The sequence below is a fragment of the Macaca nemestrina genome, chromosome 7 (assembly GCF_043159975.1).
Source record: "Macaca nemestrina isolate mMacNem1 chromosome 7, mMacNem.hap1, whole genome shotgun sequence".
Classification (NCBI taxonomy): Eukaryota; Metazoa; Chordata; class Mammalia; order Primates; family Cercopithecidae; genus Macaca; species Macaca nemestrina.
This window is the reverse complement of record NC_092131.1, coordinates 26,327,843-26,342,504: the sequence shown is the minus strand read 5'-3', so window position 1 is coordinate 26,342,504 and position 14,662 is coordinate 26,327,843. Positions and strand designations below refer to the sequence as shown.

The 14,662-nt window shown below is 46.5% G+C and overlaps 2 pseudogenes; both read right to left on the bottom strand.

Annotated features, from left to right (window-relative positions):
* Positions 1–6,555: 6,555 nt before the first annotated feature.
* On the bottom strand, positions 6,556–8,220 carry LOC139364223 (B-cell CLL/lymphoma 7 protein family member C pseudogene; annotated as a pseudogene).
* A 285-nt stretch (positions 8,221–8,505) lies between these two features.
* Positions 8,506–14,316, bottom strand: LOC139363993 (uncharacterized; annotated as a pseudogene).
* Positions 14,317–14,662: the final 346 nt, after the last annotated feature.

Below are 14,662 nucleotides of genomic sequence, written 5' to 3'. Positions count from 1 at the left end.
ATTTGCCAGGGCAGGATTAGGGAGAAGCAAGAAGCAGAATATTTTTCCCTTCAGGGCTTTGAAAAGAATGTACTTTCTTTCCTAGATGAGGTAAATTAAAGTTTTCAGGCATAAATGAAAATATAAACTCTTGCATTATATAGTGAGATAGAACCTGGCATCTTCTTATTTATATTCTGACCTCTTGGAGTAAATGAACAATGGATTTATACCTCATCATATCCCTCCTAACTTCAGGATAGCATATGGCAGGTGATCAAAGTGATCGAATTAATAAATTTTGGGTGTTCATGCAAGTTTCCATGATTCTAATTAAGAGCATTAAGTTCGGATTGTAGATCATAGATTGTGGAGGAGTATATTTGATCTACCTAATCTTTGAAGCTGATGGAAGATGAAAGGGGGAAGGCGGCTTCAGGCTGTTTACCAAGTTTCATCGTGAAGCGACATTTGCTTTGGACACGTGTGTTCTCTGAGCAGCGTTGACTCATACCAGATAAAGGAAAGGCCAGGGTACCTTTATACCCTAAATAACTAGACAGGCATCTTTGGGTTCAATATTTTCATAAATTTGTTAACTGCTAGTTCCAGGAAGAGACTGGATTATAACTAAATTTCAATAAGAATTTGGTGAAATGAACTTTATAAGGTAGAGATAAACAGCTTAGAGCTCCCATTAGATTCAGAATACTTAACCCTTGAGTAGGTGGCAATGTATTTAATTAGTGAATGTTGCATTAGGAACATTATTTTCACAGGACCTTCCTTCCTTCCTTCCACAAATATACAGGAACATTCCTGTAGTTGAGCACATGGCTTTATTACTCATTGCAGTGTTGAAAAAAAAACACACCATAAGGTATCTCTGTAGGAGGTTATTAGAAAGAACCTATTACAGAATCTGGGCTTTGATTGGGTGATTTGTCAGAGACTAGGGAAGTTCAGTTTGCTCTAGATTGGATGCTGTTAGAAGTGCCTCTGTCTTCTATTGGAACCAGCCCCCAATATTTCAACGTAGGTTCTTTCTTTATTTTCCCTAAGTGTCGGCTGGTCTGAAAAATAAAGAGAAAGAGTACAAAGAGAGGAATTTTACAGCTGGGCCTCTGGGGGTGACATCACATATTGGTAGGACCATGATGACAACCCCGAGCCACAAAACTAGCAAGTTTTTATTAGGGATTTTAAAGGGGGAGGGGGTGTACAAACATGGAGTAGGTTACAAGGATCACATGCTTCAAAGGGCAATAAGGATCACAAGGCAAAGGCAAAATTAGAATTGCTGATGAGGGTCTATGTCCCACTGTGCACATATTGTCTTGATAAATACCTTAACAGGAAACAGGGTTCAAGAGCAGAGAACCGGTCTCACCAAAATTTACCAGACTGGAATTTCCCAATCCTAGTAAGCCTGAGGATACTGCAGGAGACCAGGGCGTATTTCATTCCTTATCTCAATCACAAAAGACAGACACTCCCAGAGTGGCCGTTTATAGACCTTCTCCCAGGAATGCATTATTTCCCCAGGGTATCAATTAATATTCCTTGCTGGGAAAAGAATTCAGCTATATCTCTCCTACTCACATGTCCATTTATAGGCTTTCTGCAGGAAGAAAAATATGGCTCTATTCTGCCTAACCCCGCAGGCAGTCAGACCTTATGGTTATCTTCCGTTGTTCCCTGAAAATCACTGTTATTCTGTTCTTTTTTAGGGTGCACTGATTTCATATTGTTCAAACATACATGTTTTACAATCAATTTGTACAATAATGGTCCTGAGGTGATGTACATTCTCAGCTTACAAAGATAATGTGACTAAGAGATTAAAGTAAAGACAGACATAAGAAATTGTAAGAGTATTATTAGGGAAGTGATAAATGTCCATGAAATCTTCACAATTTATGTTCTTCTGCCTCAGCTCCAGCTGGTCCCTCTGTTCGGGGTCTCTGACTTCCCACAACACCTTCTATGATTTGATAGAAATAAATAATAATTAACAAGGCATGGTGGTACACGCCTGTAGTTCCAGCTACTCAGGAGGCTGAGGCATGAGAATCAGTTGAATCTGGGAAGCAGAGGTACTGTGAGCCAAGATGGCACCACTACAATCCAGACTAGGTGACAGAGTGAGATTCTGTCACAAAACAACAGCAACAACAACAACAAAACAGAAAAACAGAAATAAATCTTGAGGAGAGTAGACAAGAATGAGGATAAAGCTGTTAGTAGAAAAGAAGTAGCAGTCACTCATTTTGGCCAAGACAGGAGGTGTTTGGTGTTTTGTGGGTGGCACAGGGACCTTGTTTGGGTCTGTGCTTAAAGTCATAAAATGACTTATGACTTTGCATTGTCTCATTGTATCCTGCTCTCAGAGTAACCTGTCTAGGGTTGGTTTTCTGTGGGATTGCTTATGTCTAATCAGAAAATAATATGCCCTAGTTCTGAGTGCCAGATCAGTTCTGCTTGTCAGAGACTGCCCTTTGTTTTCTTTCTCAGCACGTGCTGTGTGACACACCTGGTTCTTGATGAGGGATTGAACAATGAATAAAAAACAAAAAGCCATGGCGTTTACCCTCTAAACAGAGTGAAAAAACAGACAAAACTAAATAAATAAATTATAAAATTAGGAGGTGATAAATGCTATGGAGAAAAAGATAAAGCAGGGAAGAATAATAAGAATCTTGGAGCAGGGGCATTAAAATTTAAAATGAGGAGGTTGGGACAGGCTTCCCTATAAAGTTTACATTTGAGCAAAGACTTAAGATGATGACAGAACCAGTCACAAAGATATGGGAGAGAAGAGCTGTCCAGAAATAGGGAGCAGGCTGTGTAAAGTTTCCAAGGCAAGAGCATGTCTGTTGTTTTCTAAAAACACCAAGGGGTTCTACGGTGGCAGAAGAAGGTGGGAGGGGTGGGGGTGGGGGGTAGGACCCCGTGAGGTCCGAGCAGTGATTGAAGCCAGATGGTCTGAGGATTTTAGGCTAATATAAGGGAGCTGGTGAAGTGCTACTTTTGGTGACTTTGAGACAGGCTATCTCCATGTATCACCTGTATAGTGGCTGGAGATCCTCTCCTGCATGGGAATGACCAAATTAATTACACAAACTTTTAAATTCATTGTTTGGATATAATGCTGAAGTGACCAATTAAAACCATTACACTCAAAGGTTTATTCAGAGGAAGTTCATATGCTGGTTAGAAATGGAGATAGATGGGTGTGGCTGGCAAGATGGCCGAATAGGAACAGCTCTGGTCTGCAGCTCCCAGCGAGACCAACACAGAAGGTGGGTGATTTCTGCATTTCCAACTGAAGTACCTGGCTCATCTCATTGGGACAGGTTAGAGAGTGGGTGCAGCCCAGGGAGGGCGACCCAAAGCAGGGTGGGGTGTTGCCTCACCCAGGAAGCACAGGGGGTTGGGGAACTCCTTCCCCTAGCCTAGGGAAGCCATGAAGGACTGTGCTGTGAGGAACGGTGCATTCTGGCCCAGATACTATGCTTTTCCCATGGTCTTTGCAACCTGCAGACCAGAAGATTCCCTCAGGTGCCTACACCACCAGGGCCCTGGGTTTCAAGCACAAAACTGGGTGGCCGTTTGGGCAGACACCGAGCTAGCTGATTACTCTCCTTAAGATTTACTTCTGTTTTTCTGTTTTGTTGTTTTTGTTGTTTTGTGACAGAGTCTCACTCTGTCACCCAGGCTGGAGTGCAGTGGTGCCATCTCAACTCACAGAAACCTCTGCTTCCCAGGTTCAAGTGATTCTTATGCCTCAGCCTGCAGGATTTGTTTTGTTTTGTTTTGTTTTGTTTTTGCAGTTGCAAGATTTAATAGAGTGAAATAGAGTGAAAATAGAGCTCCCATACAAAGGGAGGGGACCCAAAGAGGGTAGCCGTTGCCAGCTCGAATGCCTGGGTTTATATCCCGATCATTGTCCCTCCCTTTGTGCTCTCAGGCAATAGATGATTGGCTATTTCTTTACCTCCTGTTTTTGCCTAATTAGCATTTTAGTGAGCTCTCTTTACTATCTGGTTAGTCAGGTGTGAGCTAAGTTGCAAGCTTCGTGTTTAAAGGTGGATGTGGTCTCCTTCCCAGCTAGGCGTGGGGATTCTTAGTTGGCCTAGGAGATCCAGCTAGTCTTCTCAGTCTCCCCTCTCAACAGGAAAACCCAAGTGCTGTTGGGGAGGTTGGCCAACGACTGCTCTAACTGCTTCCTGCTGAATTGGGTGTAGTGGGGATTATGCAGTTGAGATTTCCTCGGGAGAGGTGACTTGGATGTCATTAACATCAGATCATGGGCTAGCAGGCCAGTCCAGGGGTCCACGGTAGATGTTGGTCATGGATTGCATCTGGGGCTCCATTTGAAGAACCATTTGTAGTTTTATAGCTTCAACTCTGGAAGGGACAAACTTAACAAGGAGGTTAAAGATACAGGGATTGAAATGTATGGCCTGCAGTGCAGGGGATTATTTCTTTGGCACACTTCACAGGCCCTATCTTCTTGATAGTTTTAAAAAGGCCTGGTCCTGTAAATAATGACTTGGCCATCTGATGGGTGCTATCAATGCCTAAGTGAAAGGTTTGGTGAAGGGTTTTAAGTAATTTCCATTGGTTAGCTGTAGGCAAAAATATTTTCCCTTTTTTGGTGGCTAGCCATCCCGAGGGGAGGAAATGATGTCCTTGTGGGGTTCCCCATTCTACTTTTCCTGCTGAGTACTGGGGCTGTTGGAACGAACTGTCGATTCCCTCCTGGGCAGGGGTCGCCACGAAGGACCACCGACACAAGATTCACAGCAGAGAGTTATTTATTACTAGCGCGCTAGGGTCCCAAGCTCTAAGTTGGCCCTGGGACCCCGAGTGCTTGTTTCAGGTTGTTTATATAGGCAAACACAAGTTCAAACACAGCTTAAGGCGCGAAATTCAAACAAAGCTTTAGGCGCGTGGTAATTGGGTCTAGCTATGGCCTGAGCAAGGTGTTTTGTTCTAATTGGTTAGAGCAGGACCTTATGAGGTTTTTTTCTTGGAGTTGCTGATTCCGGGAACTTCGAGGCAGGGTGGGACCCCATGAGGTTGTTTCCCGGAATTGGCAGGGTGGGACCCTATCAGGGTGGGACCCTATCGAGGCAGGGTGGGACCCTATCCAGAGCCACCTGGTGTTAATTTTTTCTATATGAGGCCTAGTTTCTAAGTTTTATGAGGCCTAGTTTCATTCCCTCCTCTTTTTGTGTCAGAGGCTCAATCTTGAGCCTCTTTTTCAGTCCTGAGGGTCTGGTATTGTTGGGTCAGAACCATAGCATGTACTATGTTTAATCTATTTTTAATAAGGGTGAGTAAGCGGTTGAGTATGCATGGCCCGAAAGTCAGGATGAGCATAAGCAGGATGAGGGGTCCTAAGATGGTGGAGATTAGGGTGCTAAGCCAAGGGGATTGGTTGTACTAATTTTTAAACTAACTTTGTTGAGATTTTTTCTTTTTTTTTTCTTCTTGTTTAATCTTTCTCTCAGTTTTGCCATAGAATCTTTAACTACTCCTGAATGATCTGCATAAAAACAACATTGCTCTTTCAGGGCTGCACAGAGCCCGCCCTTTTTCAGAAAGACAATTTCTAGTCCTTGTTGGTTTTGTAATATAATTTCAGACAGAGAAGTCAAGGACTCTTTAAGTTTTGTGATAGATTGTTCTATGGCTATTTTAAGTTGTTGCAGATGATGGTTACTATGCACTAGGGCTGCTGTCCCGGTCTTAACTTTAGCCGCTACCTTAATTTTTAACATGTCGGCGAGGGTGAGGGAGATTAAGGGCGGGGAAGTGCTTTGAGGAGTTTTTAGTTGGGGCTTCTCCGATATGGAAACCGGGGGCTTCTTAGCTTCTAATAAAACCTGGTCTGGCCTTACTGCAACAGGGGCAGTGTCTGAATTGACTAATAGTCTGATTTGGAGGGGAATTTTAGGCGGGTTGTGCTGGTATAAATAGAGACTTTATATTAATTTTGTTGTTATCTATCTGTTATCAGATTTTGCCGCATCTTTAAACTTGATGCAAACCAGGTTGCAATTTTCTGAATATCGGGTTGTGGTACAGGGCTGGACAAAGGGCATAGTTATATACTAAGGTTTTGTGGCTTATTTTTACTTTTTATTATTAGTAGTTACACAGGACCAGTTTTTGCAATACAAGTGAGTCAGATTTCTACAAGTTTTTTTATTGGTTCTGTCTTGCATCCGGGACAGGCATAAAACCTGTTCCGGCTGATGGACATTTTTCTAGCCTGTCCTTTTTATTCTTGTCTATCCTGAGGAGTCCTTAATAGGACTCCTGTGGGACCAGTAAACCGGGGGCCTGTGTCTTTTATTTTTTTTTTGCTATATATTTTTTTTTTAGGTTGAAATAGAGGTCTGGAAACCAAGTCTTTATAGGAGCATTCTCGGAGGTCTTATTTAAGACCTCTTGATTATTAAAATTAATTATCTGTCAGGTCAGGCTAAATGGCCGGTGGGGGTTAGCGTCAAAAACTACACTAGAGACGGCGCAGGGAAGAAGGGTAAACAATAAGTAAGGAGTTAGATACGAGAGAGTCTTATCTTGAGCGGGTCCGCGGAGCGTTGGAGTTTTTACGTCTTAAGTGGTGTTGATCCGGACGTCTCTGGAGCAGCCTTGGCGTGGGATGCGTGGATCTAAGTGGAGATTCCGTCAACTTTTATGGCTGTGGGCGTGGTCAGGAGAACAATGTAGGGTCCTTTCCACCGAGGCTTTAGTCCTTGAGTACGGTGCCGTCTAACGTAGACAGAGTTTTCCACCTGGAAGGGGTGACTGGTCTGTGGATGTCCTGGTTGGTACAGTTCTGCCAAGGGGGCCCAGATTTGGGCCTGTACTGCTTGGAGTCCTTTTAGCCGGGCCTGTAGGTCAGTCTTAGGATCGGAGGGGGAGAAGGAATTAAGCAAGGTTGACAAAGGGGGAGGTCCTCCGTAGAGGATTTCATATGGAGTGAGCCTAAAACGGTTAGGTGTATTCCGGGCCCTTAACAGAGCTAAGGATAGGAGGCGTCTCCAATCTTTTAAACCAGTCTCTAAGGTCAATTTAGTAAGGGTCTCTTTTATTGTTTTATTCATTCTTTCTACCTGTCCTGAGCTCTGGGGTCTATAGGCACAATGTAATTTCCAATTAATCCCCAATATCCTGGCGAGCCCCTGACTTACCTGAGAAACGAAGGCCGGCCCGTTATCTGACCCAATTACCTTGGGAAGTCCGAATCTAGGAAAGATTTCTTCCAAAATTTTCTTGGCTACTATGTGTGCCGTTTCTTGCCGGGTGGGGTAGGCTTCTACCCATCCTGAAAAGGTATCTACAAACACCAGTAAGTACTTATATCCAGCATAGTGAGGTTTTACTTCAGTGAAGTCTATTTCCCAATAGACTCCTGGGCGGTTATCACGAGTTCGTTTCCTTTCTGGCACTCGGGTAGCCCCAGCGTTTACCTGCTGACAGACCTTACAGGCAGATGTCACTTGTTCTACGAGGGTACTTGTCTTTGGGATTAGAAAGTCAGTTTTTTAATCAGTAATTTTAGCTTTCAATTACTCAAGTGTGTCCAGGCATGCATCTGCTGGATCATTGCCAGGGCCTCCTTGGTCAGCATTGGGGGTTCGTCAGTGCTGCCAGCAGTTATGCCCCCGGGATTTTTTTCTTGGCCCAGCCGTGGGGGCTGAGCCTCTTTAGGGACCCCTTCTGGGGGTCCGGCAGGTGACACAGGGCGGCTGGGCTGGGGGCTGCCCTCAGGACTGGGCTCTGTGCCTTTTTGCAGGGAACTTTCCGAATGGAAACTTTGGTTGCTGTTCTCATCATTGAGATCCAGCAGGATGAGAGGGCCACCCCCTCGGGGACTGGCGCCCCTGCCCCGACGTTCCCGGCCACGGGATCTTTTTGCCCTGCCACCTGCCCGCCTTCGTTCCTCCTCCTGGGGGTCCACCACTGGCACTTACTTGAAGATACGAAGGGAAGTGTCGCCTACAGTCACTCATTGCTTCTTCCATTTTTGGACCTTCTCGATGGTCGCCATTACCTTCTTGATGTTATCTTCGGCCCGGCTCCGGGTCTCGGCCCGTACGGTCCGGCCGGCCATGCTGGCGAGGCTGGGGCCGGAGCCGAGCCCGCGGCGGGGCCGCCTCCCGTCTGGCGGGCTCAGGCTTGGCGCCAGGCCCGGGCGCCGCGCTCTCGGCCTGCCGTTCCTCTGGGAGTTGGCCGCGCCCTCTTTTGTCCTTAACGCCTCCGCCAGTCCCCTGTTCTTTGCAGTAGGCACACTGGTCTTTTTCCACTTTTGGCCGTCTCCGCTTCTTTCCCTCTCTCCCTGGTCCTTTCTTTCTCACAACTGCTGCCAGGATTTTTGTTAAATGCTTATCCTTTACTCGGTTTTTTACGATCCTCTCGCTCTATCTGTTCCTTCGCTAACCTGGCTTTCCTTTCCTTAGGGGTTTCTTTCTTATCTTGGCCAAATTTGTGGGGCGTTTTCCTGCCCCTTTGAGACCCGCCAACAGAGCCTGGCGATAGATTTGGAGACTCTCCCTACCTGGTGCCGTTTCATAGTCCTAGTCCGGGCGGGTGAGGGGAAATCCCTCGTCTATTTTATTGGGAAGTTGGGTTGGGAGGCCTCCTGGTCCTGGCACATTTTTCCGGGCCTCCAAGAGGACTTGCTGCCTTTTTCAGTGGTTAAGAGGACCTGCAGGAGTTGCTGGCAATTATCCTAGGTGGGCTGGTGGGTGAGGAGAATGGATTCTATTAACGAGGTTAGGGCCTGAGAGTCTTGGGAAAAGGAAGGGTTATGGGTCTTCCAGTTATAGAGGTCAGAGGCAGAGAAGGGCCAGTACTGGACTGTGTGACTGACAGTACGGAGGGGAAAAAGGGAGGATTGCTAAGTGGAAGGGCCTTCTGGGTCCTCAGTCCACCGCAAGCGGAGACGAGGAGGTGTCGGCGGCGGCGTCCGAGGGGTGAGTTTGGGCGGGGCTGGAGGAGGAGACGGGGTGGAGGGAGGGGCCGAGGGAGAAGTTGGAGAAAGGGTAGGGGCCGAGGTGGTAGAGGAAAGAGCTGGGGACAAGACAGGGGGCAAGGGTGAAGCGTAAGGTGGAGGTCCCAGAAGGGGGTTCTGAGGTGGAGGAGGCAGGGGTTCGAGAAGGAGGAGGTCCCTCTGGGGTTTATCTGGGAGGACTGGCTTATGCGGGTCCAGATTCCGATTCTTTGGGGCTTCTAAGGCAAGGAGGGTAGATTGGGATGGGGAAGGGGAATGGAGGAAGGGTTTCACCCAAGAGGGAGGGTTTCGGACCAGATCCTCCCAAGTAATTATGTAGGCCACCTGGTCTGGGTGTCCGTGTGGCCCAGGATCCATCACTGTTGCTTTAACCTGTAAGATAATTGGGAGGTTAAATGTTTCGTCCCGGGGCCACCCAACATGGAGGGTAGGCCACTTGGACGAGCAGAATTTTCGCCATCGTCCCTTACGGAATTCTATGGAGAGGTTGTGGGCTCGAGCCCGGACGTCAGGAAGTGAGTCAGGATCAGAGACAAAGGAGTCGTCAACGTCTGTCTTATTTCGTCCACGTATAACAAACAAGGACAAAACAAAAGTAACAAAAACAAAGACCAGACAAGTAAGGAGAAGCCGCGCGGCCAGAGAGTAGCGCCACAAGATTACAAAATATTCAGACGGCAGGGGCGGCCTGCCTACAGATTTGAGGAGGCTGACCGAGTCATTAGCCTTCTCCCAGACTACCGCCAGGGCGTCCCCCAGGGCGAAAAGTGGGAAGGTGCGGGACACGTCTGTCCCCCTTCCCCACTTAATTCAGAAGGAGTACTCTCCAGAGTTCAGAGTTAGCCGGCAAGACAGACAGAACAAAACGAAGGTACCTGGTAGGTCCGTTCAGTCAGCAGTCCGTGGCCCGGGCCAGATGGGTCTCCGCCGGATGGGTCGGGGGTCCTCGGACGACCCCACTTCCCGGCCAACGCACCAAATGTTGGAACGAACTGTCGATTCCCTCCTGGGCAGGGGTCGCCACGAAGGACCACCGACACAAGATTCACAGCAGAGAGTTATTTATTACTAGCGCGCTAGGGTCCCAAGCTCTAAGTTGGCCCTGGGACCCCGAGTGCTTGTTTCAGGTTGTTTATATAGGCAAACACAAGTTCAAACACAGCTTAAGGCGCGAAATTCAAACAAAGCTTTAGGCGCGTGGTAATTGGGTCTAGCTATGGCCTGAGCAAGGTGTTTTGTTCTAATTGGTTAGAGCAGGACCTTATGAGGTTTTTTTCTTGGAGTTGCTGATTCCGGGAACTTCGAGGCAGGGTGGGACCCCCGGAATTGGCAGGGTGGGACCCCATGAGGTTGTTTCCCGGAATTGGCAGGGTGGGACCCTATCAGGGTGGGACCCTATCGAGGCAGGGTGGGACCCTATCCAGAGCCACCTGGTGTTAATTTTTTCTATATGAGGCCTAGTTTCTAAGTTTTATGAGGCCTAGTTTCAGGGCTCGGTTTCCCAGAGGGGATTACCCCACACTAGGGGTCCTTCTACAAGCATTTCTAATGGAGGGTCCCACCTTGTGGCTCTTTTGGCTTCAATATCCACCTGGTGGCTCCCTTCTATTTCCCTTTGCTTTCCTTTCTGATGACCCCGGCAGTGTAAGACTGCCACCTCTTTAGGTTTCTGTATAGCCAATAATAATCTCCTAATGGCTTCCTGATGTTTGATAGATGTTCCCTCGGAAGTTAGGAATTTTCTTTCTCTCCATATTGCTGCGTGGGCATGGAGGACTAGGTAAGCATACTTAGAGTCTGTATTATATTTACCCTTTTTCCTTCTCCTAATTCTAGTGCCTGAGTGAGGGCTATTAGTTCTGTCAGCTGAGCACTGGTTCCTGGAGTGAGGGGATTACTTTCAAGTATTCCATTATCACTGACCACTGCATACCCCACTTTTTGAAATCCTTTTTCTACAAAGGAACTTCCGTCAAAATACAAGTTGAGGTTGGGATCAGTCAAGGGAACCTCTAAAAGGTCCCCTTGAGTGGCATAGGCTTGAGTAATTACTTGTTGACAGTTATGTTCTAGCTTTTATTCATTGTCTGGAAGAAATGTGACTGGGTTAAGAGTTGCACAAGTGTGCAGTCACAGCACTGCCCCTTCAAGTAATAGAGCCTGATATTTAAGTAAATGGTTGTCTGACAGTCACAAGTCTCCTTTAGCAGTGAGTATGCCGTTCACATGATGAGATGTCCACACAGTAAGATCTCTTCCCTGTATTATTTTAACTGCTTCAGATACTAAGACTGCTACTGCCGCCACTACCTGTAAACAATGAGGCCAACCCTTTGCCACTACATCAATTTTCTTACTCAGGTATGCCACGGGTTGCAAGCTCATCCCTTGGACCTGTGTAAGGACTCCTAGAGCTATTCCTGTTTTTTCTGTGACATATAAAGAAAAGTCTTGCCCTGTTGGCAAGCTTAACACTGGGACTTGGTTTAGGCCTTCTTTAGGGACTGGAAAGCCGCTTCTGCTTCAGGTGTCTGTCTTACTAAATGGGTATTGGCTTTCTGAGTTTCCTTAATTAGTGTATATAATGGTCTGGCTATTTCACTGTGCTTGGGAATCTGTATTTGGTAGAAATCTGTTATGCCAAGGAACACTCTTAGTTGCTTTAGGGTTTTAGGATGAGGATAAGCCAGTATAGGCTGGATACTTTCCTCACTGAGGGCCCTGGTGCCTTTGGATAATTTTAGTCCTAAGTATTTAACCTGCTGTGAGCAGAGCCGAGCCTTTGGTTTGGAAACCATGTAGCCACAGGTAGCGAGGAAATTTAAGAGCGCTTGGGTGGCTTGATGGCACAAGGTTTCTGAATGGGTGGCTAAAAGTCAATCATCCATGTACCAAAGGACAAGAGCGTCCAGGTATGAGAATTGGCTCAAGTCTTGGGCTAATGCCTGGTCAAATAGATGGGGGCTATCCCAGAATCCTTGGGGTAAAACAGTCCAGGTGAGTTGAGATGTTGGGTTTGAAGAATCTTCAAAGGCAAACAAGAATTGAGAGTCAGGATGTACACGGATGCAGAAAAAGGCATCCTTAAGGTCCAGGACTGTAAACCACTCTGCTTCCTCTGGTATTTGGGAAAGCAGAGTATAAGGGTTAGGTACAGCTGGGTATAGAGGAGCAACAGCCTCATTGATAATCCTGAGATCTTGCACTAACCTCCACTGTCCGTTGGGTTTCTGTACTCCTAAAATTGGAATATTGCAGGAGCTATTGCATGGTTTTACTAGGCCTTGGGCTTTTAGGTCCTTAACAATCTTTTGTAGTCCTTGTTGGGCCTCGGGTCTAAGGGGGTACCTCCTTTGGTAGGGAAAGGAGGCAGAATCCTTTAGTTTAACTTGAACAGGACAGGCATTTTTTGCTCATCTATATTGTCCTTCTGTTGCCTAGACTTCAGGATTAATTCCTTCTTCAAGCAGGGGACAACAAACGGGTGTTCCTTCTCCTATGTTCAGGTGTATAATGGCCCCTGCTTTCGCTAGAATGTCTCTCCCTAACAAGGGAGTGGGGCTTTCAAGCATAATTAGAAAAGCATGTGAAAAGAGTAAAGCTCCCCAGTCACAACTTAGTGGCTGGGAGAAGTATCTAGTGACTGGCTGTCCTAGGAACCCTCGAATAGTGACATCTGGAGGACAGTTGTCTGGGATGGGAGAGTAAGACTGAGAAGGCCACGCCCGTGTCCAGGAGACAGTTAACCTCCTGGCCCTCAATGGTCAAGCATAGCCGGGGCTCTGTGAGGGTGATGGCATGGGCTGGCACTTGCCCCGGGCACCCTCAGTCCTGCTGCTGGATCATCTGGTTAGAGGCTTCTGACTCAGAGGACTTTCGTCCCCTGGGGCAGTGGGCCTTCCAGTGATTCCCTTCACATAACGGGCATGGATGAGGGGGTGGCTTATTTCTACTTGGACAATCTTTTTAAAAGTGTCCTTGTAGACTGCACTAGAAACAAGCCCTATTAGGCATTTGATTTGCGGAGCTTTTCCCTTTTCCAGAGCCTCCAAAGTCCACTTGCCTGAGGGCCATGACTAAAGCAGTGGCCTTTTTTTTTTTTCTTTTCTTTTTTTTTTTCCTGTTTGTCCCATTCCACATGCTCCTCCTGATCTCTATTATAAAAAACCTGGTTGCCAAGTTCAATAAGGTTTCTAAGTTTTGCTCCAGGCCTAAGGCGGACTTTTGAAGTTTTTTTTCTAATATCTGCAGCTGACTGAGTGATAAACTTACTCTTTAAGATTAGTTGGCCTTCAATAGAGTCAGGTGACAGGGAGGTATGCTTTCTCAATGCCTCCCTTAGTCTCTCTAGAAAGGCAGTAGGATTTTCTTCCTTTCTCTATGTTATAGTGGACATCATTGAATAATTTGTAGGCTTTTTACTAGTTTTCCTTAGTCCTTCTGGCACTCAGGTTAGCAAATGTCTGTGGCACCAATCTCCATGTCCTGATTCTGTGTCCCAGTGAGGGTCTACACTGGGAACTGTCTGCTGGCCTGTGGGGAATCGTTCTCTTTCCTCTGTTGTCATCCTATCATTGACCTTAATGAGATACCAGAGATCGCCAAAGTCTTGAGCTACAGTTATGGCAGCACTTCTCTCATTTGGGGTTAGTGTCTGATTTAGCAGTAACGTTATATCTCTCCATGTCAGATCAAAGGATTGTCCTAACCCTTGTAAAACATCAATATAGCCATCAGGGTTATCTAAGAACTTACCTGGGTCTATTTTAATTTGCTTTAAGTCTGAGAGAGAAAAAGGTATATGCACTCTGGGTGGGCCAAATTCTCCTCCTCCCACTGCTTGGAGGGGGCATAATTGGGGAATATTGACACTCTTTGGTTCCTTGTTTACCCCTTTGTCTATCTCCTTTGGACTGTTTGGGTTAAAGGGGGTCCTTATTAGTTGGGAAAGGAGTCAGGGGGACGCTGGGATAGGGAGGTAGACTCTGAGGGCTTCCTGTAGGGCATAAACCACACTTTTTACGTAATTGCGAGTTGTTTCTTAATGAAAAGAAAGTTTGCACATATGGCACTTCACTCCGTTTGCCCTCCTTTCTACAGAAGAGGTCTAGCTGTAAGATGGTGTTATAATTTATACTTCCCTTGGGAGGCCAGGTTTCTCCCCATTGAAGAGGATATCGTGGCCATGCGGTACTGCAGAAGAATATAAGTCATTTCTTTCTTAGCGTCCGAGGGTCAAATTGGTCCCAATTCTCCAGAATACATCTTAGGGGTGTTTTTGCCTTGAGGAGAACGTTTCCCATCTGAAAATAGAACATAGGGATGCCAGCACCCCTAGTCAATTTCCGATGGGCATTAGTCATAGAGTGTTCTCTACGGTCCTAATGCTTATTACTTTCCAGGGTGCGTAACCACTCACGGACCTCTGCTTATCGGATTAGTTATGCTCACCGATGTAGCAGTCCTGCACCTGTTTTCCCACCTTTCTTTACCACAAAGAAAGGGGTCCTGCCTGCTAGATTCTAGTGGTCCTTTAGCAGTGCGCCCAACATTGCCTTTGCGCTCAGGAGTGAGTCCTAGAGCTGGACTGGGTTCCTGAATATTTCATAACAATCCAGCTGCCCCATCAAGATGCATTCCCATAAACAA